This window comes from Cheilinus undulatus, linkage group 1, assembly GCF_018320785.1.
Source record: "Cheilinus undulatus linkage group 1, ASM1832078v1, whole genome shotgun sequence".
Classification (NCBI taxonomy): domain Eukaryota; kingdom Metazoa; phylum Chordata; class Actinopteri; order Labriformes; family Labridae; genus Cheilinus; species Cheilinus undulatus.
In genome coordinates this window covers 3699496-3725239 of record NC_054865.1, presented here as the reverse complement: position 1 = coordinate 3725239, position 25744 = coordinate 3699496, and the positions used below count along the sequence as shown (strand labels likewise).

Below are 25744 nucleotides of genomic sequence, written 5' to 3'. Positions count from 1 at the left end.
CTTTATGTGTTTACAATTTTAAAGACTGTCAGTATTTGACTTTTCCTTAAAGCTTGTTGAATATCACCTGGTGTCATAAAAATACATCTAGGCCTAAACCCAAATTTTTTCATGGACATTTATATCTAGAACCTCCATGCAGGTCAAATTTACCCCATAAAAAAGCCTTGATTTTCGCACAGTTTTATTTCACAACGGCAATAAATAAATGGTGCAATGGAAATATCTCCTCTCTACTGCAGCAACGCCTAATCAATAGTCATAGATCAACCTTCAACATGGATACAACAGAGAAAAAAAAATGACCGTTGTCAAATGTCAAAAGGTAATCTCAGTGTTTCTAATGAAGAAGAATCTGGTGATGAGGAAGTTTTGGGATTAGCAGTCAGCCCAAAGACGATTTTCTATGTGACGGACCATCTTCCAACAGTGATCTAGTTTGCTATCTGTGGTTAATAAGCTGTTTGTCACTGGTTAACTAACAGTCCTTGACTAGTGCTATTTATTAAAATTAAGGCACTTTGGTTGTTTCAGGTAAACACAGATCCATGGTGGTTCTAGTGTTAACAGAGGATGAGACTGCCACACTCGTCACTTTGAGGTTCAGCTGAGAAGCTTTAGAGCTCTTACACTGTCTGAAAAGCCTTAGATGTCCAGGAATCTGTCTGGCCCCAATCTTTATACACAACATTGTGTGAATGTGGGGGTGGGGGGTTAAAGGCAATCAAGACTTATGAGCTAAATAAGCTTACACCACAACAAGAAGACACAAGGGAGCTTGTGCAGTGACTTACAGACCTTCAGAACAAGGGGATATGGATGTGACGGCACTGTCCCCCCACCACCACCACCACACACACACACACGCACACGCACAAACACACCAACACAGCCCTCTTAGCAACACAGCATGTAGCACAGTAATCATGTAATCCTGATTATCTTGTTTTTCATGATTGGAAGCTAAAAGTGTCCTGAAATTGAAACTATTAATTGCTCATCTCTGGTGTTAGTGCCCTCTCATCCATACTCCTCCTTTCTTTGAGTCGCTCTATGAGATCCTGTGTGACTAGACTGTATATCCAAGTAGGAGTATAAACCAGGCTCATCTCTGCCCCCCTTTACTCCAGGAGACAGAAGAAAACAAGTCAAACTCAGAAACAGATTAACTGGGCTATTTTGGCAAATTCAGATCTCCAGCATAAATCCAGCTATTAAAAACAGCGATTAATGACAAACAGATTGAATAGAGAAGGCAGAGCTGTGTTTGTAGGAGGTTATTTGATTTACTGAGAAAATATCAGAAACTAAACTTACAACCCCATGAATGTGTCATAGCGCGGTCTCTTGTCCCGCTATAGTGGGCTCACGTGGGCCAGCTGGTCTCTGTGGCCGAGTAAGACCCAGCAAGTTTACACAGTTTACAAACAAAAGGAAAAACTTCACTTCTATTTGTCTCACTTAGCAAACATTCACACACAACAGAATAATAATGTCCAATCACTCACTACAGGCTGTTAATATTATCATTATCTGATTCATCATTCAGGCAATTTGAAGAAAATGCATGTTGAAGCAATCAAAGCCTAGGGCTGAACGATTTGCAAAAATAAACGAATTGCGATTTTTTTTCCCCAAATATTGTGATTGTGATTTAGAATGTGATTATTTTCAGGTTTTTATGCACAGTGCTTAACAAATTTATTAGACCACCTGTCATATTTGTCTCAGAGACCATCCAGCATCATGAAGTGCTTTAATGCGGACTCTTTCATTTTCAGTCAGCTCTCCACGTTTTACTATTTTGAACAGGAATGAGGAATTTCAAACTCAGTTCACCCAAATTTGAGCAGGCTCACTGGGCTTCTCCGAGAAGTTAGAAATGAACCAAGCAGAACATTCAACCACTAAAACTAATTTTTCTGTTCAGGAATGCAAGTACATAACTATAACTTGACATATTAATCAAGAAATGATAATGTGCTTTACTATTTTCTCAGGTTTTTTGTAAATCAGTAAATTTGAAAATTGATGGATAACAATAATTATTATATTTTAGCATTACACATATAATTTGGGTTATAGAGCTTCTACATATTGGTGTATTAACCATTACAGAAACATAAGAAAGGATTTTGGTAATTACCAATGCTTTTAATTTAGGGCAGCTGTGGCATAAACCCTTATTTTGGTTAGGGTTAGGGTGGTCTAATAAATTTGTTAAGCACTGTATTTTTCGACCAATTCAAGCATTTAATAATTCCATAAATAAGAGCATGTGTTGAAAACAATGAAATTATTTCAGAAGCAATTAATCTACAGTAGCATGAATGTGAATATGGGGGTGAGACAAGCTTTAAGCTATAAAGGAGGTGGCTGGGGTGGAGGAGGTGAAGCTGGCTACCAGCTGGGGTTTGACTTTCATGAGGTAATGCTAGGCTTCATCAGTTTTATTTAGAATGAGCTGTTTTTGCTGGTATTGCAGATGTGATCTCATTTGCTTTGTTTAGGGTGTTATCATTTTTATGTCACTCATTTTGATAAAGAAAAACATACAATAAATCACAAACAGGAGGATTTTTGTAAACCATTATAAAAAAATTGACACTTGAATGTTTGTATAATATGCATAAAATCTCCGCCACTGCAGAAAATTGTAGGGCTGTATGATACTGGATTTTTGCCGATGTCCAATATGCCGATATTTACAGATTCATTTTAGCCGATAGCGATATCGAAACTGATATTTAAATATGTTTTGCATAACTAAAAATTCAGTCCTTTGAACACAATTTTAGGTTTGAGGATAAAAAAAACAAAGTTTTTTCTTAAGACTCATTTTAAAGTTTAAAGAATGAGAATGAATAAAGAAAAAGATCTCAACTTACATTGGTCTGTTGGTCCAGCCTAAAACTCCACTAATTTATAAGTGTATATGGCCAGATTTTACAGTTGATATGCTGATATGCATGGCTCAAAATATCGGCAAAAATGTTGATATCTACAGATACAGATATACCGATATTTGGCTTTTTTGCTAATATCTGCTGATACTGATATCAGGCCGATAATATTGTGCATCCCTAGAAAATTGATTTCTTAAAAGTGGTATTTTGACACATTTCAAGTTAAAGAAATATTGCAACTTCTGAAATTTGAAAAATGCAGGAGGCCATATTGCTATTTAATCTAATTTGCAAATAATTTCCCAGCCCTATCAAAGTCCCTGCCTTGATCAGTCCACAGTATTTTTCTAGTTTGTACTTAAGACCAGTTTTGAATCCAGATCGACGGTAAAGTTTTGTAAATGACAGTCCACATGTTGAATTCAGACAAAAAACAGCACGATTTAGGTGACAATGATCACCAGAGATTTTACTAAAGACCAACAACATTTATCTATCCTGTATCCTGTATGAATGCCAAATATCACCCAGTATGGGCCACATCCTAACTTTGATCCAGACTGGTCTAAGGCTCATATAGGATACTCGGGTCCACATAAACCCACCATAAACCCCAAATGTGGCATGAAGAACTGATGTCAGGAGCTGTTGTTGATCTGTTCTATCAGGTCATTGCCTCAAGCTCTCATACCTGTCTGCTGGTTCCAAGAACAGGTTATTAATGAGGGGAGAGAAATGTCGGCAGTGAGGGAGTCTAACACCAGAGGAAGAAATTAGGGATACACGATATCCTCAGCATGACATCAGGTCAGATCAGGTTCCCTACTTCAACACGTCAACCCTGGCTCTGTGCTACTCTGGCCTCCCATTGGCCATCATCAAGGCCTGTGTTGACCCATGCCCAATCTCTCCAGGTAATTTCCCAGCTGACCTCGCCATGATGCACTCGGCCACCCACATTATCTGGTCCAGCGTATCAGGTCCAGTGCACCCACTCTACAATGGGTTTAATGGAAGTGCCTGTAGAAGCACCAGTGCTGCTCTGTGTTCAGCAGCTTACCCTCCCCACCTCCTTCATCCAGGGCTACTGAGCACATCAGCATTCAACAGTCTTTCCAATGAGACCTGCACTAAAGGGAAGTCATCACGAAGTACTCCAGCCATCTGGCCACCAGTTAACGTCCAGGCCTCATAAGAGTATAGTAAGACCAGGAGGACGAAGGATCGTCAGACTCTGTTTTTTGCTCCCATGCTCAGATCCGGTGAGAACCAAAACACTTAGCTCAGCGAAACCATTGCTTCATGTGCAAGGCCAAGTCTGTGGTTGATCTCAGCCTCACAGTCAGCGGATTGATGGATTACGCTGCCAAGGTAGGTGACCTGCTTCACAACTTCCACACTCTCACCATCCCCAGACACGGCTTCAATGGCGGCATCCACAGCGTCCCAAAATGTCTGGATCTTTGCTTGGCCTCAGAAACGTGCATTTCCAATGTTTCAGTCTCCTCACTCCACAAGTTAAACACCCCCACAAGTAGGGCCGCATGTCATGGTATACCTACATTTTTGGAATTTTTCTGTACTTTGTATTTCAAACAGTACAGTAAGTAGAATTTCCCAGCCTTCGGTACCACTGGTTGGTCAAATATGGCTTTAATTTAAGTAGAATTAAAAAGCTTTGCGTGGATCTTCCACTAACTGGCAGTGTGTGCAATATTGGCAGACAGTGTCAGCTATGAAGTAGACCACTGTTAGCACTCTGTCTGCAGGGTAAGCCGGGCTGTGCAAGCCTCAGTCCTGAGAGGAAGCACCTCTGCTACAAACAACAGCATGAACAACAGTGAGTCATCCACCTTAATACCTCCATGTGCACAGGTGAACAGAACAGGCTGCCCCTTATCCACAAAGCCTACGATGCTACACACCTGAATGAAACTCCAAAAGGCATGCATGTATTGTTTCAGTATTGCTATCAGCTAAAATGAGTTTGTAAAAAATCGGCATATCAAATATCTGCAAAAATCCAATATAGCGCATCCTTAAACAGCATGAAACAAATATCAGTTTCTGCTAAATTGTTATGTAAAATAAGTCTCAGCCTTGATTTGAAACATCAGCATCAACAGCAGGTATTAGGAATCTGTTTTTCACGCACAGGTCTGAAAAGTTAAAGTGCAGAAACGTTTAAATTAAGACTTTAAAAAATAAAAGAGCAGTGAGTCCTTCACAATCTGTTTTAAGGTTTTTGTTACTACCTGGTTTGATTTATGGGCAATTCTACATCTACAAGCAGACTTCTGTCAGTTTCATGTTTTTGTTCCTTCTGTTTCAGTGTAAACTCTTTCAGAAAACATTTCCAGGTCTAAGTAGCTGTAAAGAATCATGGTGGATAAGTGTAGACCATAAAGATTGAGATAAGGATAGTGACTCTTTAAAGACATGTCATGGAGGCAGAAATAGATACGAGAGCCTGATAAGACCTTATGATTTCTGAGAATGATAGTCCATGTAAGCATGTGGGCTTGGTATCACATCAGAGGGAATGTGAGCGTCTGCAACTAGAGGGAGTTGTTCTCTACAAGGGCTCCCAGGTGGCTGTAGACAGTCAGCTGTTCTCAGTACTAAAGTCAAGCTAATACAGAGAAGTCTTTAAAGTGGGGATCACCTCAACTTCCTGTTTGGTCCACACCCCAATCCAGGCACTTCCTGACTCCTCAACAATGAATCTGAGACTTTAGCATAACTTACTTTGACATCTAAAACTATACTTGAACATTTCTGCTCAATAAGCAGAGCTGCCTTAGGACTACATTATTGTCTTTATCTGAACTGAGACACACGAGTAAATGAGAAGCTGTCATCTAAATGCTTTTAGGTTTCATCTGACAGGTCTCAGAGTCAAAGCCAGCCTCCATTTTCACCTACAAAGCAGAACTGATGCCTGTATTAATGATCAACCCTAAAAATAAAAGGAAAATGCAGTCATCAAAAAACCAACGTGGTACATAAAACCAGTACAACATGCTAGCCTCAAACAACTATTGTTACGGTGTATGCATACCTCACACACACACACACACACACATCCTGTACAGTACAGATTATAAAAACAGGGCAGACAGCATTAAAGCTTTAACCACCAACATTGGCTCTGCCAGCACCAAAAACTGTTATCTGGATGATGCAGACTGTAAAGTCTGAGAGGAAGGGGATTCCACTAGTCCAGAATATTCCATCTAAAACTACACGGTGTGTTTCATTTCTATTTTTTATTTAAAAAAACACTTTTTACCAGATCGAAGAGGCAAGTCCCAGTGGTTTTTAAAACACTTTTATGCTAAGGTAAATACATATGGGATTTTACTGATATCGATGACATCATCGATTCTGCTTATTGGTTCACTTCTTTATCCTCATCAATTCCTTCCTGTGGATTTTCTTTGCTGAAAAAATAGATCATAAAGGCTTTCACTGTTAACAACTCAGATTTATTGAGTCATTTTTTCTCAACACTGAACAAGAAAAAGTGCAGTAAGAAAAAGTATTTGCCTCCTTTCTGATTCCTGATTTTTTGCATATTTATCACACTTAAATGTTTCGGATCATCAAACCAATTTTTATATCTCACAAAGACAACCCAAGAAAATACAAAATGCAGTTTCTAAATGATAATAGTATTTATTAAGGGCAAAAAATCCAAACCTATCTGTCCCTATGTGAAAAAGTAATTGCCCCCTGAAGGTCACACCATAGCATCTCAATTAGATTTAAGTCCAGACTTTGACATGGCCACTCCAAAACCTTAATTTAACCTTAACCTTAACAGTTTCTTGAGCCATCCAGAGGTGAACTTGCTGGTATGTATCGGGTCATTGTCCTGCTGCTGCATAACCCAAGAGTGCTTGAGCTTGAGGTCATGAACTGATGGCTGGGTCTTGGCCTCCAGGATTTTCTGGTAGACAGCAGAATTCATGGTTCCATCAATCACAGCAAGTGGTCCAGGTCCTGAAGCAGCAAAGCAAAGCAGGCCCAGACCATCACACTGCCACCACCATGTTTGACTGTATGTATGATGCTGTTTTTATCAAATGCTGTGTTATTTTTTCTCCCGATGTAACGGGCCACATACCTTCCAGAAAGTTCAAATGTCTCGTCAGTAGGAATGGGCGATATCTTATCATTTGCGACATACCGTTAAAAAAACTTTCCACAATGAGAAGACGGCATTCAATGATAGTAACGATAAACTATGGTTGATGACGTGTCTGCTACCGTTGCGCACACATACGTCATCAACTGCTACGCACTCGTAACTCACTTGCAGAAGCATAACAAACATGGTGAAAGGCAGAGTTGAAACAGAGGATGAGTTTGTTGCTAAACGAGGAGCTATCTCCATTATCTGGAAATGGTTTGGTTACAGGAAATCAGACAACAATAATTTGCACAGTGTGCTATATTTTAAGATCCCCTATTCCTCAGTTTCACAGCCGCGCAAATTATGCATTGCCTCACTGTTTACACGAGGAAATGACGGAGCGCTTAGTCTAATATTTAGAAAGATATGAGTAATAAACTCACCTCCCATGTAGATTTTCTATAAAGTTAGCGTTATATAACATTTACAACAATATACAATGTACATAATATGACAGATAACATGATGCGTATTTCTTTTGATCAGCGCTGTGGGTTCTGTCTGTTAGGTTCATAGGTGTCTATCTATAGTAGACACCTCACAGACAGCAGACAGACAGACAGAAGTGCATGATAGAGGTACAGATAAACACTAAAGTACCACGCTGTATGTACTATATCTGAAAATGTGACTATTACTACTACTACCACATCATAAGCTTCAGTGTATTTATACATCATGGACTTAATCAAACTTAGTTTAACATAATTTATTAAATGTAATTATTCTTATTAATTTAACAACAAGAGTTTCAACTTGGACTTGCAGAAAGTCACTTATCTCTGTAAAAACAAACATGGTAGCGCCTGGCAGCTCTGCTCCACTGAAGGAACCTCCAGACTTAAAAGAGGAGATCAGACTGCATTTCAGATTCAAACATTACAAAGACAGAGGCAAACTGCACAAAAGAAGCCATATCCAGGATGGGCCACATGGAGGTAAAATAGTGGCATAAATACTTCTGGTCTAGGGTCAATTTTTAATGCAAACCCTGATATTTCTAATAATGTGCCCAGTTGAAACATTCTTTGTACTATTTCCAAATAAATCTATTTGAATCTCTGAAATGTAGAAGCTATTTAGTTTTTTTTACTAAAATATCCCAGCATGAATCAATATTGAATCAAATCGGGGCCTTGAGAAAGACTCAGAATTGAATCGATTCAGGCAATCAGTGGCAATACCCAGCACTAATTTATACATAGCTGCTGTGGTTAAGCAGCCCGTTTGATACATTTTACCTAGCCAAAGGTCAGAGTTCATGCCTCAACCATAAGAAAGACACCGGGCAACAACGGCATCATGGGAAAGTTCCAACGCCAAAACCACTGCTGACCAAAAAGAACACAAAGGCTCGACTCACATTCGACAAGAAACATCTTGATGATCCCCAAGACTTTTGGAGAAATATTCTGTAGACTGATGAGAGAAAAGTTGAACTTTTTTCCATTACCATTACATCTGAAGTTAAACTAACAGCATTTCCTCAGAAGAACATCATGCCAACAGTCAAACACGGTGGTGGTGTGATGGTCTGGGGCTACTTTGCTGCTTCAGGACCTGGATGGAACCATGAATTCTGCTCTCTACCAGCAAATCTTGAAGGAGAATATCCGGCCATCAGTTCATGACTGAAAGATCAAGCAGCAGCAAGTCCACCTCTGAAACCTCAGAGGGTGGCACAACCACTCATTGTGTTTATGGGGCAGGTACTTTTCACCTAGGACCAGGGAGGTTTGGATGGCTTTATTCCCTTAACAAATAAAATCATCATTTAAGAACTGACTTTTATATTTACTCAAATCATCTTTGTCTAACATTTAAATTGGCTTGACGGTTTGAAATATGTAAATATGACAAACATGGTCAAAAGTTAGACATAAGAAAGGGGGCAAATAGTTTTTTCACAGCACTGCAAGTCTTCAGACTAGAAACTCTCCATGGACTTTGATTCTTATGGCCTAAACTTAATGTAGTATTACTGACATCCATACAAATACTCACGTGAAACAAGGAGCCTCTAACCATGAGCCGCTCAACCAGTGTTACACATCACACATCCACTGTGAAGGATAGGGACTAACAGAAACTAATGCTGGGCATAGATTAATTTTTTTAATCTAGATTAAATCTCACTGCAACCCTATAGTTAATCTAGATTAATCTAGATTAAAATGCTAGATTTGAATTTTGACGAAGACATTAAAAAAATGCTTGACCTATCTAAATATTAAGGAAAATGCATCACAGACTGCTTGAGAACACCTCGCCTGCTCTCCACTGAACCCTCACTTTAAACACTAAAGTTTGGCCATTTTTCACGAGGATTTCAACCACGGAAATATAACAGAGAGATGGTGAAGGATGATTCAGATCAGCACATGTGTTCTCTCTTGCTCGCTCACCACCGCCCGACTCTCCTCTCTCTCCCTCTCTCTCTCTCTGAACCTCACTTTAACAGTAGTGTCCATGATATCAGTCATGAAAATCTAACAAGTAAAGGCATACGTTTGTATCCTACTCACAGGTCATAACAGAGACAGAATTAAAAAGTTGTTCTCCATCTCTCCAACTTGTCTCAGCGCTGTGATGCATGAGCGTGTGCTGTATGAAGCTCTCTGTCAGGATGGATCCAGCGGGATTTTAGGGTGCTTTCACATTAGGCCCAGTTGATTCGAACCATGCGATTCCTCCCCCTCCCCCTTCCCCCGCAGGCAGGGCACTAGCAATATTGAACTGTGCCCTGGTGCACTTGCACATTTACTTGGTCTGAAACAGCAGGTGGCGGTATGCATGTAGCTGGTTTACAACCCCGCAAAGGAGGAGAAAGAAGAAGAAGATTGTTTTTTTTTTGACCCGGCAAAAAGTCCATCAGGCATCCATGGATGATTAAAATCACTTTTAAGATGCCAGCAATTTTGTTCTTCATATCTGCACATCTACATGCAGCTCAGAGGATTAAATGGGCTCACACTGCAAAGATACAGCGGTTTTGGGGGTGACAGGAGACTTTTATTGCCTTTGCATCTCCTCTCACTGACTTCCGCCTGTGTTCATCTGTAAGGTGAGTCACAGCTCACCATTTATTGACTCGATTCTGATGATTTCCGCCCTTTATTGAGTAAAAATGTGAACAAACTGATGCGCTGTTTAAAGAAGTTTAGTTTTTACGATGATATCATAAAGCTGATACGGCGCTGTGTCCCAGCGCAATCTCTGGTTTGTGCTTATGTGCAAACAACATGTAATATCGACTACTGGTTGTAATCACATACCCAAGCATCCACTCTTTCATTAAAAACAGACGTTGTCCAGTTCAGCGGAGCGTAAGCCTGCTCACAGCAGACCCAAACCTCCGCCCTCCTACCATTGGAAATGACTGGAGGCGTGTTGGTAACCTACTACATGTGCTAGGCAGTGTGTCTGTAAGCCCCTTTAGTGAATAGATTAACGTGCGATAATTTTCTTATCGCGCAATAAGAGTCTCGCTTTAACGTAGCACGTTAACGGTCCAGCAATAATAGAGACAGAGGTAATCTGCTGCTGAGGGAGCTTCTCGTCCTATGACATCACTGTGGAAATCCTGTTTATCAAGATAACAATAAAAATGTGTGAACATTTAATGAAGCTAGAGTACATCAAAAACGAATTGACAAAATCCGTACTATCCATTCTCTTGACAGGGTTACCTCACACAGTGTACCCGGATAAGTGTGCAGTAACTATTCCCAGCATGGATAAATAACCACATATAGACACCAAGTAGAGGATTTAGTACGTTGGGTTTTCTAGAGAGTTCTCATAGACAGTTTGAGGCTAGATTAGAAACTCATGAAAGAAACAATCAGAGCAGAGCAGCTGTCTGCCTCACTGCAACAACAAAAAACTATCTCTGAGTCTGAAGACGCAGTAAAGTACACCCTCCATATTTACCCAACATTACAGACCTAAGGTCATTATTTTGGTTACCAAAGTCAGACTGGTGATGTGCGTGTTAGCGCCTGTGTGGTTGGTAAAAGCTGCAGAGACAGGTTAGTGAAAGTCTCAGCTGTCCTCCGCTCCACTCGCTCCATCTGGAGGACAGATCAGCTGGAGGCATGCAGTGATGTCATCCACTGGTTCCACCCTAACACCAGTGTGTAAAAGTTCTGCCTTTTTCTAGGGTGCTTTAAAAAGAGAGAGATGGTATAAACACTTCTGAGGTTAGTGCAGGCTGGCTGGAGGAACCTAAGCAATCAGAAAAATGACCAGAAGTGTTCCCACCGTTCTTCCACATTGTCAACAAAGAGTGATGCCAAGTTTTCATCTGTCATTATTGCTGGTTATGATACAGTTTCTTTTTTAGTTCACGTCAAACTCATCCAGAGTTTCTGAGTATGTCTCAGTCTAACAATCGCTGCTGAAAACATGAACCACTGACTGTAAAGGCAATAGTTCAGGTCAGAAGAAACAACATGACTGTGGCTGAAGCTACACCTTTGTGTCCTAAAACGTCTAAATGTATGCAAGAGGTTTGCCTTTGAAAATCATCTCTGACTTTCAGTTCAACAGCTCAAACTTTTACAGCCTGGCTGTGATGTCTCTCTTTCTTATTTTCAGCCTCATGGTTATCATGAATACCCGAAAAAAGTTTCATCTTTACACATCGTTCCACATTATTATGCAAATGATATTTTTCTCTTATTTTCCTAAATATTAATGCAAATGACACTCAGAATATTTTTCAAGTCATCAGCCGTTAGAGCATAATTCAAATGTTTTTGAACAAAGTTCATAATGATAACCATTATTTTTTTTTAAATAAAAACCTCAAAATGCACTGTTCCACATTATTATGCAGGCCACAGGTTTCAACAATATGGGAAAGAAAAAGGATCTCTCTGCTGCCGAAAAGTGTTAAATAGTGTAATACCTTGGACAAGGAATGAAAACAAGAGGTATTTCATGAAAAATTAATTGTGATCATTGTACTGTGAAGAAATTTGTGGCTGATTCAGAGCACAGACGGGTTCATACAGATAAAGGCATAATGAGGAAGGTTTCTGATGGACAAATACATTGGATTCAGAGAGCAGCTGCTAAAATGCCATTACAAAACAGCAAACAGGTATTTGAAGCTGCTGGTGCCTCTGGAGTCCCACCAACCTCAAGGAGTAGGATCCTCCAGAGGCTTGCAGTCGTGTATAAACCTACTATTCAGCCACCCCTAACCAATGCTCACAAGCAGAAACGGTTGCAGTGGGCCCAGAAATACATGAAGTTTGAAGTATGAAGTTTGTTCAAAAACATTTGAATTATGCCCTAACGGCTGATGACTTGAAAAATATTCTGTCATCTGCATTAATATTTAGGAAAATAAGAGAAAAATGTCATTTGCTTAATAACGTGGAAAGCAGTGTATAGGTAAGATCTTAAGCTGGGTAGCTGCTTCTGCCTTTAACAGCAAAAAAAAAAAAAAAAGTTGTTCAAAAATCCGATGGCTGCACCTATGACTAGATTTTCTCCAACCAAATATTAAAATAATATTAATTGAAATTCATGTTCAAAAACACAAACAGGGTCAAATAAAAAACACTCATTTACACAAATCAAACCCCAAAAAACCCAATCAAAGCTACAAACAAAAACCATTTCAACTGTAATAGAGAAATGATGCGCATGCTCGCTCAGAGCCATGGCTGCATTTCAGTGATGGGGTCAAACCAAAGACATTCCTCTGCTCGCTCTAAGTCAAACTTTGCTGCCAGCCATAATTACCAAGTCCTAAACAAATAGAGCTAAACATAGACACACACTCTGTTCTCTGAGAAGAAAGCACACTCCCTCCAACAATAAAACGGCCTACACCCACACAGCAGCTCTCTGCTGCTGCTGCTTGGTCTCCTATTGCTTTTACACTGTATGGTTAACAGCTGTTAACAGCTGCTGGGCTTCTCAGCGTGTGTAAGGATGGAATTATGGTTTAACTGAACAGAACTAAACCCACGAGCTGTGCAGAAATCCATTCTGTCTTAATGTAAATGACTGTATTGTTTCTCTATTCTGGGATCCCATCCACGCTAAGCCAATGTTGACTGTTCACACGGTAATCCCTGACGGATTAGCTCTCTCCACACCTTTTGTGGATTATGTCAGCATAGAGGATTGTTCAGGTCAGTCACATAAACATCCTTATAAAAACATAGCCTACACATCCTTTATGCTGGTCCAGGACTGATCGAGGTCAGGGACTCTTCCAACCACAAAATGATCCAGAATACACACAACCTGAAACATAGGGAAGTCACGATTACAGATTTCTTGGTGCGATTATTGTCAGAGAAATAATTGCGATTGTACGATTATCACGAATATCACGATTATTTTTGCATTAATTAATTTCACACTACCATGAACACTCCTTAAAGGTCTTGTATTTTAATTTATTTCCATCTTATGGATGCTCTCATAACAAAATAATATATCAACAATGTAAAGTAACCAATAATTACCAGAAAAATGATAATTATCCCTTTTGGATGGACCACTTGAGTGGTCTTAGCTGAGTAGTGTTTGACTAAAAAAGCTATAATTCAGTCGATCACATCTATTTTATATCCCTCAAATATAAACACATTCTTCATATTCACAACTGTATTTATTAAAGTTTCTCGTCAAAAACTAAATTTTCCCATTTTTAGTTGGCATTTGAACAGATCATAACATATAGACTACTGTTGTCTAATTTACTGAGGTTACCTGAACACATCATATTTGTCTTCAGCTCATAAAGTTCGCTAATTAACTTCAATTCTGCCGATTCCACCACAGATTTCTACACAGGATTAATATTGTTAACAAACAGGACTGGCTCTAAGTTTTGGAGCATTTATCAGCATTTATCTGAGCAGCTGAAGAAGAAAACTGTCCTGAAGCAGCTGAAGTGAGGGATATGAGCCTGTTACTCCCAGCACTGGATAGCGGCAGGATACCGTATGATAGCATGCGACTCACAGGCAGCGTCTTTTTTCCTCAAGCTGACAGTTTAAGGTACATTCTTGTTTGATGTGATGCATGACACTTCTAGTTTATGTTCCCCTTGTAAGAACAGATGTATGTTTTTACACCAGTCTTATCTTAAAATGACGTTACATCACAGAGCCTGTGAGACTTGATAGCAGTATCGGTAAGCTAAAACATTATTGATTTCAGGTATCTCAAAAACACAGAACCGGGTCCTTATGGACCCAGGTTTTGATCCCCATCCCCAACATTGACATGACTTAACCCCGTTACTATTTACCTTTACGTTGGCGTGGTTATCCCGCAGGTGCTGAAGCATTGCCTGATTTCACTGCAACTTTTTTTGTGGCATGTTTTACATTTAGGCTGGCCGTCTTCCACAATTACACTCTGGTCATTTTTTTTGTATCCAAAAATATCCCACACGGCTGATTTCAACCATTTATTCATAGGGAACAACTCTTCCATGTTGTAGTTTGTTTGAGACTGTGACACGCCTCCGCCTGCAACTGCACACAAGCAACAGGAGGCGGTGACGCGTGGTTGTTGTGTAACTTTGGTTCTGTTCCGGCTGACGTACCAATATGGTTCCCGGCATAATCTTTTCTGTAAATTGACGGTATCTAGGAAACATTATGATTAACTAACCCTAAAGTTTAATACCGCAATTAATCGTGAAAACGGGTAATCGTGCCATCCCTATATCTACTGCTGAATAATTAATGGCGTTTTCAACTTCATTATAAAGGTGAACAAATAAACGTCACAAAGGACACAGACCACCAGCTAGCAAGAAAACTTCCTGAGTGAAAAATCCTGAGGAGAAAGAAGAGACAAGCTAGGAAAATATGGAATATAAAGACTGTGGTGAAAAATAATGGCACCTCTTCATTTGGGATTATTTTGAATGGAGAAGAAACAGATGATTAAAACTAAACGGAAGCAGAGGAAATAAATGACAGACTTTCATAACCACCTGCAACACAACCATACAGAACACACAACCATACAGAACACACAACCATACAGAACACACAACACCCAAACACAAACATTTAGAGTAGCATTCATCATGATTATTATGACAGTAAAGGTACATTTGTCAATGTATTGTGAGAATGCGCTACTCTTGAGCAGACAGGCTATCACTGCCATAGATTGTTAACGGTGGAGCTTCCTGGTGAATAAATTGATGCCAAGTCTTGTCGGGAGACTGTGAAGACACCTTCTCTGCCAAGACAAGTTTCTGGAGTAGCTCTATGCTCGTTTTAAAAAGAAATGTGGTCAAGTTCTGATTAAACTCGCCTCCTACAGCTACACTCAAGCTAACAGCTACCACAGCAGCCATTGGCAACAGCAAACCCCACCTGTAACGATCGCAAACCCCTTCTGAAACAGACCAGGAGAAAAGCAAAAACAACTTTTTCTGCCATGAAACCTTTCAGTGTTGCTGACTGCTCTTGTTTTAATAAAGACACGTTGTCCAGTTCTGACAAAAGTGCCGCTGTAGCTAAGTCAGAGCTAATCACTCCACTAGCAACCATTGTATACAAGCACTCACAGTTCAATTAACCAGCATCCCCTATCACATACTCCTGATGAAGCAGGTCAGCAGGAGATCGAAAACATCTGAAAAGCTTTTAGTGTTGTTTTTATCCGGTATTTCTTACACAAACGTGATCCAGCTCTAGTAAAACTGATGCTATGCTAAAGCTACATCTGAGTCAATCGCCGTAGTGGAGGCAGCCATCGCAAACAGCTTAAAGTACAACTAACCCAACCCACCTCGTTCTCCTTAAACCACTCTGATTGGTCCAAACAGTGTTTGGTTTGGCACAAACGTTGAGGATTGGAGCTTTAAAGATGGTTTTTCCTGGTGCACAGATGGTGTCTGGCAAACCCGTATGTTCTGCAAGGTTGGACTGAGTTAACCAGCAGTCTCAGGGATCATCAGGGTGTTTTCTAGTCAGATGTGAGATGGGCCTTTGTGTTCTCCTTGTTCAGCTGTGGTTTTGTCCTTGGAACTTTCCCATGGTGCCATTTTTTTCCCAGTCTCTTTCTGATTGTTGAATGATGAACTCTGACCTTAACTGAGTCAGTAAGACCTGCACGTCTACAGATGTTGTTCTGGGTTCTTGTGTGACCCGGTGGATGAGTTTCAGATGCGCTCTTGGAATACTTCTGGTAGGCCGACCACTCCTTGGAAGGTTAAGCACTGTTCCAAGTTTTCTCCCTTTGTGGATGATGGTTCTCCTCATGGTTGGCTGAATTCTCAAAACCTAAGAAACTGCTTTGTAACTCTTTTGTTATTCATGATTTAACAAGGGGGAGAATGAAATCTTCACACAGGGCCAAGTAGGTTTAGATGACTGTGTTCCCTTAATAAATGAAATCATCCTTTAAAAAAACTGCATTCTGAATTTATTCAGGTTATCTCTGTCTAAGATCAAAATTTGTTTGATGGTCTGAAACATTCAAGTGTGACAAATATGCAAAAAAATAAGACATCAGGAAAGGAGACGATTCTTCTTCACAGCACTGTCGTTACATTGTTCTGAGCCCATAGTATGTATGTCCACTAGAGTAGGTGCTGATAGGGTAGAAGGTCATGGAATGGACTTGAGGTTGGATTCTTTAGTCGTCTCGCTACTCAAAGCGCTTTTACCCTGCACTGGTGAAAACTGGACTTGAGTCTGCTTGAGTTCACAACTCCCATGGACCATGCTCCAGATGTATGTCATGCAGACTCAGGCATGGTGTCCTAGTCTGGAATGGTTGTTTTTTCACTGATCAAACTGACTTTGGGTAAAGTGTGCTCAGATCCAGGCCCAGGTCCCCAATGCAACCTCCCTCGCTACGGTTGCATGTGCATCAAAGATCAGCTTGCTTTTGTCAGTATGCATGAGTGGAGAACAGGACAGACTCTAAGATTAAAGCTGGTGCTATTCATGAAGCTTCCACAATGGTGTGGAAGTTTAGTCTCAGTAAATCAGTGACAGACTCCATGCTAACAACGATGTGACTTAGAGACCTCTGAGAGGCATGACAGTCACTGATCTGGACTGAAAAGCAAACAAAGCGGGAGAAGAAGAAGGAGCAGATGCAGAGGCAGAATAAGAGAGAGTTAAAAATGAAACAAAGAGAGGGCAGCGGGGCAGAGAGAGATGATGAGAGGAAAGTAAACAGTGTGAGGGGATTGGAATGTGTTTAAGCAGCCAGAGTGACTGAAGGTACACAGTCGGCCTGGCACACAGGCTGTCAGATACATACCAACGGCTTCCAACTGCACCAAAACAAATATGACAGCATTCTTCCCAGAGTTACAGCCATCAAGAGGGAAATCATGGCACAGAGGAAGGCAAAGACAAGTGCCGTTTCTGCAAACATTAAACAGTTTGAGCAGACACAGAGACATATTGGAGCAGACAGAGGCAGCCCGTGGACTCGGCTCCTTTGGTTTGGCCTGAGTTTCAGCGGGTGGAGCAACAAATGAGAGGATGTTGATATACCACACAGGAAGACAGACAAACAAAAGGTCTACTGGTTCGACACAGGACACATCTTAGAAAGAAAGACCCAATACAGTTTCACATGGGTACACAGCAATGTTTACATCTTTAACTGTGGACTTCTGATGCTTAGAGAGCATCTTAGTCATGATGAAGATATTAATCCACAAACTAATGCTGAGAAAAAGAGTCTTTATAAACAAAGTCTTTATTTAAATATGTTTTTAGAAATACGACTACACGCAGAGTCATTTTTGACAGAGCAGCTGAGCACATGTTTGTGCCAACTTTATTCAAAGGTATTCTTTATTTGAACATTAGCATGCAATAATGACTGGACACGTGTAGCAGTACGCACTCAGGATGTCCTGTGCTGTTCTGAGCTTCTTGTGACAAAAAATGTTTGATTTCACAGCAGCTTTTGATTGCAACACCTTACATTTACTGTGAGAGACTAAGACGCTCCAAAAAGGCCATCTACTGGCTGAGTAGCAGTTTGTTTTCTATCATCATTAACAGTCAATATCTTTGTGAAGATTAGATGAATGCAGCTCTTCCTGATATCAGGGCTGACAGCAGAAATGCAGGTCACCATTTCCCTGGACAAACACCATGTGAGATCAATGCTGCTGACTCATATTTGTAACAGAGCGTCTTTGGAAAACAGCCTCTGATAAGTTGAAAGACTTAAAACAAGGCTAAAGGGATGATGCAAGAACAATGAGCGTTAATGTAGGGCTGTGATTTTACTGTGCAGCGTGGAGCTGAAAACTCTGATCACAAACCAGTGCCTTCATTTCATCTGCCATTAAGGAGATGCTTCTAGGGCTGCACAGTTATTCGCAAATTACATTAAATTGTAATATGGCCTGCTGCAATTTGCAAATAGCAGGTGTTGCAATATTTCTTGAACTTGAAATATGTCAAAATAGCAGTTTAATATATTCATTTTTTGCAGCAGCTTTACAAGTTTTACCTCCCCAACCCCAGCCACCTCCTTTATAGCTTACAGCTTATTGCATCCTCATTCAGATTCATGCTACTATGGATTAATTCCGTCAGTAATAATGTCTTTTTTTCAGTACACATTGTCATTTATGTATCCATTTATATGAGGGTTTTTAGCCATGTGCTCCCTGGAAGGTCAAAGCATGCTGCTTGACTAACCCAGGGAGCATCTTTAGAGCAGAGCATTCTCTGCCAAGTAAAAATGTAGGCTATATCCATTTTGCAATAAAATGATAAAATGTATGATGAGTGTTTCTGACTGAATGTAGGTAATAATATGAATTGATTTATTGCTTGAATTTGTTGAAAAATTCACAAGTTAAGTCATCTAATAATAATTGCATATTAAATCGCAATTGCAAAATCAGGAAAAAAAATTGCAATTAGATTATTTTGGAAATACTTCAGCCCTAGATGCTTCATCACATTACTCTATGGTGTCTGTGCAGGTTCTTGCTCATCCAGGTCATGGTAATCCAAATCCTGGTTCAAGGGGGGGGTCCAAACTTGATTTGAGTTTGTGGACGTTTCATCTTTCCTCCAGAAAGCTTCTTTAGAGTGAAGAAGTTCCTCATCTTATTTTTTCTCTGCAAACACAAACAATAACTCATCCTGTATAATAACCAACACAATATCAGATTAAACTGAACAAATCTGAAAACGTATCTGGTTGGGATTTTTTGACTCATATTGCAAATTTGACATTTTTTGTATTAAAAGGAATGATCATTTTATGCCATTCTCAATTTGGTAATAAAAGCACAAAACCAAGAACAGTAGGATGTTTTGTAATCTAAAGAATGACATTTGGGGCACAGATGGCCTAGTGGTTCAGACACACCCCATGTATGTGTGACGCCTCCAGATTCAAATTCAGCCTATGGCTACGTTCCCATGTCTCTCCCCTTCTCTCATCCCTGTCTCCAGCTCTATCCACTATCCTACTCTATGAATGAAAGCATAAAAGCCCAAAAATCTACCTTAAAAAAAAAAAACACATTTGAATGTTTTAATGATGTGTAGAGTGGGACATCTCTGCTGCTGCAAACAGATCTGTATTGCACTGGTATTGTGACATATTTGAGGACAGAAATATTGCACCTTTTCTTATTTTAAAGTTGTAGTAGAACATGCTGCAGTTAAATCTAAACTTTGGCTAATTGCTCAGCTTCATGCTCCCACTAAACACCTCATCACAACATTAACTTCAGGAAGGCTTGGAAAGACCAGATCTGGTGGTTTAGTCCAGCAGCTCTGGGCAGCACACAGGTTCAGATACAGGTGTGTGGCCCGCACCATCAGCTGGAGCAAAACAACGGCAAAAACAGAATACATCTCTCTCTGATGCTTCTACTGGCTGGAATGATGTCATTTTACATTAACTAAATATGATAACATCATACAAACATTTTCACACACTGTCTGAAAAGGAGCACATGGCTTCTGATCTCTCTTTGCCTTCATGAACTCTGTTTCCATGACAACCACACACAAATGTCGCCCTTTGGTCTGCAGCATGTGTGTGTGTGTGTGTGTGTGTGTGTGTGTGTGTGTGTGTGTGTGTGTGTGTGTGTGTAAACATGTTTGTTTGTAAGTTCTGATAAATGTTTGTAGAGAGACGGATCATGTCTCAGCATTCAGAGCCAGTCGAGCCGCCTGAGCTGAGTTCAGAGGAGGAGCAGAGAGCCGGCTGGTAACGCCATCACAGCCACACAGCGGGCAGCTGCAGGCAGCTAAACACGTGGTGCTGTCTGCTGCCTGAAACCTCAGGATGATGTGCAATGAGAGAAATGCAGCGATACCCCTTACAATCCCATCATCCTTTACATCTCTCCTGTTTATTTTTGTTTCTTTCTTCAGGTTCATTTAAGGCTTTAAGTGTGGTGGAGATGATTTAGTTGCTCTTTAAGTCAGAGGCAGAGAACAGCCAGAACATCAGCTACTCCATGTGATCCATCTGCTAAACATCAGATCACCCAGGAAGAAGGCTCTCAGCAGAGGTGTCAATCGTCCTGAGGGACACAGCAAATATATACACAAGCTCTACGGCAACACAACCAACACTTCCCACACATCCCAACTGTGACCACAGTTGGCAACGAAAGAGTAAAAAACTAAGGCTAGTCTTTGCAAACTCATCAGGCTCGAGACAGGTCACAGTATTACCACAATATAAACTTAGCACAAAAAGTAAGGAAATTTGTGTTTGGTAGATTATTTCTTTGCTGTAACAATGCTTCTCTGCAATAAATCTTATACCGTTGGAAAGCCTGTTTATTACCCTTTTAAATGGTGCCACATTTGTAAGGATCATGCATTTGTGGGATGAGTAGCAGAGCTGAGTATGTGGGTTGCGCCCATGAAAAATGTGCCAAATCTTCTTTGCCAATGCTAAACAGCTAATTTTGCTGTTGCTATTGACTCTTGTTTTGAGTTTCTGGTACCCCCAGGTGCTGCCAATCAGGAGCCTGATTGGCAGCACCTGTGTTAAATGAATAAATTGTTAAATTGTCAATATGCCTTGATTCTTCAAACTTCAATCATCCAATCCACCAAACACCCAACAAGAATCAATGGCAGAATCAGCTGTTTGGCATTGGCAAAGAAGATTTGGCACATTTTTCATGGGTGCAACCCAGATACTCAGCTCTGCTGCTCATCCCACAAATGCATGATCCTTACAAATGTGGCATCATTTAAAGGGTAATAAACAGGCTTTCCAACGGTATAAGTTTTATTGCAGAGAAGCATTGTTACAACAAAGAAATGATCTACCAAACACAAATTTCTTACTTTTTGTGCTAAGTTTGTACTCAGAAATATTCAATACTGCCTTTACTGACTGATAATTCAGTCCTTAAAGTTCATAAACTTCTAATTTACTAAACAGTGGAAGACTTTATCAAGAAACATGAGCAGGAAAAGCATCATAACCATAACCCAACATGCCAGATAGACTATTTCATATATCCACTGCATGTAGTGCTACACAATCCTGCAGTAACAGACAACTGCAATCATATCTGACAATATTAAAATTTGCAACTGTGATTTAAATATAATACATACTTGGTATCGTGCTTGGATATCTAGGGAAATGCAGAGAATAATAATAGTTTGGAAGTTTGTATTTCTCAAGTCAAAACATCTTAAAAAAAACAAAACCTGAAGTTATTACAGTACTGCTTTCAAAATAACCTCATGTTCTGCAAAAGTACAAGCTTTTTCCCATTTTTAATAGTAAAGGTTGCATTAAACTATAAGGCATTTTTGCAAACTTTTACTACTACTTAATACTAAAAGAAGTTCAGCCTTTACGCCATTATAGACATAATATACAGAAGCATTTTCATCTTTGTCATTGCATAAATAGATGTAATGCATAAATGTGTGCGGCACAAACTGCATGGGTCATCCATATGGTAAACCTCCTGTCCGCCACATTTATCACAGGCCAATTAAAGCGACAAGACAAAATGACATTGAGGCATACACCTCAGCAACCTGACCTCAGCAGTCAGGTGCTTTCAGAGTTTACCAATGGTGGAACCAGTTTGTGGATCAAATTCCTGCCGGGGCAGGTCAGGAGAGGAGGAAAACACATCATCTCTGCCAAGAGAAGCTTTCAGTGTATTCTTTGTTCCTCTTTCAATAAAGGCATGCTGCCCGGATCTGATTTCAGAACAGCTGCTAAAGCTACATCAGAGTTAATCACATCACCAGTGGCAGTCATTGCTACCAGGTTGCAATTCAACTAAACCCCAAACTGAATTTTTCGCAAATTCATGCCAAAGCAGGTCATGAGAAGAGCAAAAGCATATTCTCTGCTGAGAAAAACTTCCAGTGAGGTTCTGTGCTCTTGTTCATAAAGAAATGTGGTCCAGTTCTTTTAAAACTGCCGTTTTACTAGAGCTACATCTCCACACGGCGACACCCATCGCTACTGCCTTGTTCTCCTCAAAGACGCTGATTGGTTGGTTCTCAGGCAGGGCACAACTGTTTCGGATTGGAGCTTTGCAAGGTGGATCTGCCTGATGACAGACATGGAATATAGACAATCCCTCTGCTTTGAGTTATAAACATACAGGAGATAAACTGAAGACACATGAAGTTTGAAACTTTAACTCAAATCACTGCACAATCTGACCAATGAGCTACGTAGCGTGTTCCAGTTTTACTGTGATTTTGTGTCTTCATGAATTACAGAACAAAAAATGTAAATGTAGGGTTGGATGGGTTGTGATTAACCAAAATTCTGCCCTACACTGACAACATATGAAGCTCTACATTTGCAAATATGTAAAACATTAAGATACCTCGCAGCTGTTGCTCAGAGCCCTACGAATGTAAGAAAGTCTTCAATGAAGTATTTAGCCTAAAGAAAAAATAAAAAGGGGCTGGAGCAAACTTATTTGAGGCCTTTTTTCCAAGGCAACTAGCTAAAAATACTGAAGCCTCACATTCATAACTATTGCTAAGATGTAGGATATTGTCAAAAGTGTGGCAGTATTAAAACAATGTATTCAGAACACAAAACACTTTTGCAGACTATTAAATTCTCACAATGTAAAGGTGTTCCAACCTGAGTATTCGGGTAGTGATCAGGACCGTCTGCAGCGCTACAGCACTGTCATCAACCATTCTTTATAATCTTCTGTTAACGTAATAAAGCCATGTGCATAAAAAGCAGCCCTTCACGAATATCTACCAGTAAGAAAACATGTTTACAACTTGCATGGAAATGGTTTAGAATCACTCCACATTCAGAAAAAAGAAATTATTTCATCCACGCATGAGTCAGACTTCACCCTTAATCCTGCAGCATGGGCTGCCAGCAAAAACCGGAAAAATATGAATTAAAGTTCCATTCAAAATCATGGAAGCAAAACTTGCTCATAAAGTTATTCATTTTTGCAAATCAAAGCCAAACGCTTCCAATCAAATAGGCCTTTATTCTAACTCCTGACTTCAGTGAGCACAAACACATTTTTAGTTCATGTTTCAGTCCTTCAGTGTTTCCTGAAGCTTTGCAAGAGCCAGGAGAGTTAAAGAAGTCTAGAAAGTTAAGACAAAAGCTGACCAGTCAGAGTGACAATCAGATTTAAAAAGTTTAAACGTTATTTGAATGCTATAATACTCCAGCTATAACACTCTGTGGCCCCACATTTTAGCTGCTCCTTTTAAAGGTACCTGAAGATCAGTCGTTCAAGAGGAACAGCTAAACTCTGTGACTAGACTGTCTGTGAGAGGCACAGGATGGGGAAACCCCAGCCCAGCCTCCATGACTTACTGTGCAGGAAGCCGATCCCAGACTAGCATGGCTGAGAAAACTACATCTTAAACATATAACAGCTGATTCACTCAGTGAACTACTCTGCATTCATCATGTTATCCTCAGGCCCCATCTACAAAACCACTGTGCAGATTTCTGCCTTCTGGGTTTATCATCTATTTCATCCCTGCAGCTATGAACACATGTATCAGTCAAGGATGACAATATGGCTTAGGTATATTGGAGATCGTGCACACAAAACTAAGCAATGCTTCACTTCCAGAGATGGTCAGATTGTATTTTCCTCTAAAATATGGCAGCAGACACATGATCCATGTCTGGAGCAGACAGTGGTGCTGCCTTCAGATACAAAAGGGTCCCCACTAAGGAGTGCAACAAACTACTCTCTAGAACTCAATCATATTACGCTGCATGGCATATTATTGCACATTTGCACAAGTTGCACCATTCAACACCTCAGAGAAGAAAGAAATTACAGAACTGTATGAACTTCACTACGGCCCCAAAAGCCCTAAGTGATTCTCTTTATAGCAACAGTGTATCTGATAGGCAGGGGACACTAAGATAGGGTAACTAGCGCTTCGCTGAACTATGGTAGTATTATTTCTTCAATAAATTGATAAGCTACCCGACAGGCTTCTTCGTGCATCGAAAGAAAGGAGAGGAACAACATGATTTTCGTGTCATTTGACACCAGTGTGTCTCACAGCAGTTGACTCAGTCAAACTATCAGCTACTATAAACAGCAAAAGCACAGAACATACCGTAAAGAAAGCGCTGGTGAATGCCGCTCTTATCTCCTCCGAAAACGTAATTTTACTCCAGTGGAGCGTTGAAGGTTCCCCCTTTTCCTCTTTAACCTCTGCCCGGTGCTACTCCTCTTTCTTGCGTTTTCTCCCCTGGATGGAAAAACGTCGACCCCACTGAGAAGAGAGAATGGGAGGGTCTCTGAGCGTTCGGAGAATCCGTCCAACCAATCGGCCAACGATATGACAACAATCTACGCATCTGAGCCAATCGGGATTCGTTTCCAACACAAAGGCGTGCGGTGATTGGCTGGATTCGCAAAGACCTCCCAGTTGAAACTACTACAGCACCGGGAGAGGAGCAGGAGGAATGTGATCTCACTCATGTCCACCCAGGTTCAAACAGCTGCTAAAAAGACACAAAAATAATGTACATCGAAAAAATAATACTTTGACACACATAAAGACTTTACGGATATATTTATGGAGACTATCTCAGTGATCAATTATTTTAAATTGATTAATGCCTACTCCTGTACGGAGGCATATATGCCTCACTATAGTAAGAATCTAATGGCCCAACTGGATTTTGTATCAGACTTTGGCTATTTCGTCTTTATCATTTGAAAAGTTCTATTAACATTTTAATTTGTCCCCTAATAATCCACAGGTCTCAGTTTTAAAGCAATTAAAGAAAACTGAGAAAAGCGGTAAGTCGCCACAAAAATGAATTGGAAGCTGGCTATGATTTTGGTTTACACACCTCTTAAATTGGCTAAAAGGAAAATTGAATCTATTATACTTTCTGCAAGTGGTAAAACTTAGTATTTTTGAACCCCCAGTGCTTTCCGTTCTACTGGTGCTTCTAATTCTTCCTCATGCAATCAGCCCTTTGGCCTTGTATACTTTGGGCTATATGTGGGAAAAAACATGAAATGCAGAGTCATTTTTAATCTTAACTAATCAAAACCTTGCGCTGGTCTAAGAACCCATATCAGTCCCGTGATTTTATTAACTTTAAGAAGAGTATGAAAAATGTAGAAATACAACACCGCCCTCTGGTGGTCGAATAAACATCTTTT

General features: G+C 40.2%; 1 protein-coding gene across 1 annotated transcript in view; it reads right to left on the bottom strand.

Annotated features, from left to right (window-relative positions):
• Positions 1-24824, bottom strand: part of ccdc102a (coiled-coil domain containing 102A) — a 94893-nt gene extending 70069 nt beyond the window's left edge. Inside the window, exon 1 of the mRNA XM_041785674.1 lies at positions 24681-24824. The gene's annotated coding sequence lies outside the window, so the exon portion shown is untranslated. The remainder of the gene's footprint in view (positions 1-24680) is intronic.
• Positions 24825-25744: the final 920 nt, after the last annotated feature.